Source organism: Marmota monax, unplaced genomic scaffold (genome assembly GCF_021218885.2).
Source record: "Marmota monax isolate L192 unplaced genomic scaffold, Marmota_monax_Labrador192_F-V1.1 WCK01_AAM20220418_F8-fsc00529, whole genome shotgun sequence".
Classification (NCBI taxonomy): Eukaryota; Metazoa; Chordata; class Mammalia; order Rodentia; family Sciuridae; genus Marmota; species Marmota monax.
The window spans coordinates 132,727-136,518 of record NW_026694740.1 but is presented as its reverse complement, the minus strand read 5'-3'; the positions used below and the strand labels follow the sequence as shown (position 1 = coordinate 136,518).

Genomic DNA, 3,792 nt, shown 5'->3' with positions numbered 1-3,792 from the left:
TGCATTTAGGTTCATTAGAGATATTGGTCTGTAGTTTTCTTTCTTTGAGGTGTCTTTGTCTGGTTTCAGAATCAGGGTGATGTTGGCCTCATAGAATGAATTTGGAAGAGCTCCCTCTTTTTCTATTTCCTGAAATAACTTAAAAAGTATTGGTATTAATTCTTCTTTAAAGGTTTTGTAAAACTCCGCTGTATACCCATCCGATCCTGGGCTTTTCTTGGTTGGTAGTCTTTTGATTGCTTCTTCTATTTCATCCATTGATATTGGTCTGTTCAAATTGTGTGTATCCTCCTGACTCAGTCTGGGCAAATCATATGACTTAAGGAATTTATCGATGTCTTCACTATCTTCTATTTTATTGGAATATAGGTTTTCAAAATAATTTCTACTTGTCTTCTGTATCTCTGTAGCATCTGTTGTGATATTGCCTTTTTCATCCCATATATTAGTAATTTGAGTTCTCTCTCTTCTTCATTAGCATGGCTAAGGGTCTGTCAATCTTATTTATTTTTTCAAAGAACCAACTTTTAGTTTTGTCAAGTTTTTTCAATAGTTTCTTTTGTTTAATTTCGTTGATTTCTGCTCTGATTTTAATTATTTCTTGCCTTCTACTACATTTGCTGTTGTTTTGCTCTTCCTTTTCTAGGGCTTTGAGATGAAGTGTGAGCTCATTTATTTGTTGTTTTTTTCTTTTTTTGAGGAATGACCTCCAGGCAATCAATTTCCCTCTTAAAACTGCTTTCATTGTGTCCCATAGATTCCGATATGTTGTGTCTGTATTTTCATTTATCTCTAAGAATTTTTGATTTCCTCCTTTATGTCTTCTGTAACCCATTGATCATTCAGTAACATATTGTTCATTTTCCATGTGATGTAGGATTTTTCCTTACTTCTTTTATCATTGATTTCCAGTTTCATTCCATTATGATCAGATAAAATGCATGGTATTATCTCCACCCCTTTATATTTACTGAGGGTTGCCCTATGGCATAATATATGGTCTATTTTTGAGAAGGATCCATGTGCTGCTGAGAAAAAAGTGTATCCACTTGATGATGATTGATATATTCTATATATGTCAGTTAAGTCTAGGTTATTGATTGTGATATTGAGTTCTATAGTTTCTTTATTCAACTTTTGTTTGGAGGATCTGTCCAATGGTGAGAGAGGTGTGTTGAAGTCACCCATAATTATTGTGTTATGGTCTATTTGATTCTTGAACTTGAGGAGAATTTGTTTTATGAACGTTGCAGCACCATTATTTGGTGCATAAATATTGATAATTGTTATGTCTTATTGGTGAATGGTTCCTTTTAACAGTATAATGTCCTTCCTTATCCCTTTTGATTAACTTAGTCTTGAAGTCGATTTTATTTGATATGAGGATGGCCACCCCTGCTTGCTTCCAAGGACCGTGTGCGTGGTATATTTTTTCCCAACCTTTCACCTTCAGCCTGTGTATGTCTTTTCCAATCAGATGTGTCTAAAAATATGGAACACTTCAAGAATTTGCATGTCATCCTTGCGCAGGGGCCATGCTAATCTTCTCTGTATCGTTCCAATTGTAGTATATGTGCTACCGAAGCGAGCACAGTATTTGAGTTTACATCTCCTGTTTGATAATGTATTTTCATAAAGATGTTTATGTCTTTAAAATTGCTTATTTTAGAAAAAAAATAGGCCCAAATCTTCACCATGTTGGCTTAGTACCTGACTTCCTTAACAAAACTCCTAAAGCACAAGAAGTTAAATCAGAAATCATAAATGGAATGGATTCAAACTAAAAAGTTCTCAGCAAAGGAACCATCAATAATATGAAGAGAGAATGTACAAAATGGGAGAAAATCTTCACCACATACACCTAACATAGAGCACTAATCTACAGAATATGTAAAAAACTCAAAAAACTTAATTCCAAAAAATCAAATAATCCAATAAATAAGTGGGTTAGAACTGAACAGACACTTTACAGTAGAAGAAATATAACTGATCAATAAATATATTAAAAAGTTCAACATCTTTAGCAATTAGATAAATGCAAATCAAAACTACTCGAAGATTTCATCTCATTCCTATCAGAATAACAATTATCAATAATACAAGCAACAAAAAATTGGTAAAGATATGTGGAAAAATGTACACTCATACATTGCTGGTGGGACTGCAAATTGGAGTAACCATTATGGAAAGCATTATGGAGATACCTTAGAAAACTTGGAATTGAACCACCAATTGTCTCATTTATCCCATTCCTTCATTTATACCCAAAGAACTTAAAATCAGCATACTACAGTGACACGGCCACATCAATGTTTATAGTATCTCAATTCGCAGTAGCTAAACTATGGAACCAACCTAGGTGACTTTCAACAGATGAATGGATAAAGAAAATCTGGCAGATGTACACAATGGAATATTACTCAGCCTCAAAAGAGAATGAAATTACAGTATTCTCTAGTAAATGGATAGAATTGGAGAATATTATGCTAACCAAAATAAACCAAACAAAGAACTAAAGGTTGAGTGTTTTTTCTGATATGTGGATGCTAATTCAAAATAAAGGGGGTGGAGAATAGAGATATTTTGGATGAGACAGAGAGGACTGAGGAGAAGGGATGGGATATGAAAGTAGGAGTGGTATAGAATGAATTGGCATTATGATCATGTGTGCATATATAATTACATGACTTGTGTAACTGTACATTATGTACAACCCAGATTATGAGAAGTATACTCTATTTATACATGATGTGTCAAAATGCATTCTGCTGTCATATATAACTAATTAGAATAATGAACACATGCAAAAAGAAGAAATGAATATGAAATTCTAGCAATAAAAAATAAATAAACCACTAAAGCAAAAGACTATAAGTGCATATTTTTTTTGCCTCTTGATGAAATAACTAGAAATATCCATATTATAAGGACAACATGGTATTGTTATTTTTGCCTAAAGGCATCTCTTTTTGGTAATAGCAAATTATTTTGAAACTTATTATCTTTTTTTTAAATACCTTTAATGGTTTTAAAATTATTTTATATGACCAAATTGAAAATTTTAAAGATCTTCACTTTTACTTTATAATAAAAATTTATACTGATTTTTTCAGAATCAACAAAATGCCAGCACCTACTAATAAAGTTCATAAATATTTTTTACAGTGTCAGATAGAGACTCTTAACTGTGATGTTCAGCACCTTCAACCCCTGTACTATTCAAAAGTCAACTGTACTTGGTTCAGTGAATAAGTGATGTTGCTTGTATAGCATACTTTTTGTTAAAAAGGTACACTAAAATAATGAGTGAATAGATAAATGAAAAAAAATGATATTATTAGCCTTTTTTAAATTTTAGGCATTGACATAGGTGTCCCTTAGTATCTCATTGTGGTTTTAATTTAAATTTCCACAAAGACTAAAGGTATTGAATATTATGTATATCATAATATGTATATTATTCTTTAATTACATATAATATATATTATTATTTAATCAAATATGTATAATATGTAAAGTTTATAAATGAATGAAAATATTATATATATATATATATATATATATATATATATATATATATATATATGTATGTATATATATGATTTTTATACACACACACACACACACACACACACAGGCTTTTGTAAAGTGTCCAAATATTTGGCTTTCCTATTTTTAAATTGGGTGGGTGCACTGTATTATTAGGTGAAATTTCCATTATTCTTGGTCTACTGAGAGTGTTTATCACACATGGGTGTTGAATATGGGCATATATTTTCTTTTTTTTTTTTT

The 3,792-nt window shown here is 31.1% G+C and overlaps 1 non-coding gene across 1 annotated transcript; it reads right to left on the bottom strand.

Moving 5' to 3' along the window:
* Positions 1-1,485: 1,485 nt before the first annotated feature.
* On the bottom strand, positions 1,486-1,592 carry LOC124079060 (U6 spliceosomal RNA). Its single transcript, XR_006847138.1, has one exon. It is a non-coding gene; the product is annotated as a U6 spliceosomal RNA (small nuclear RNA).
* Between the last annotated feature and the right edge of the window lie 2,200 nt (positions 1,593-3,792).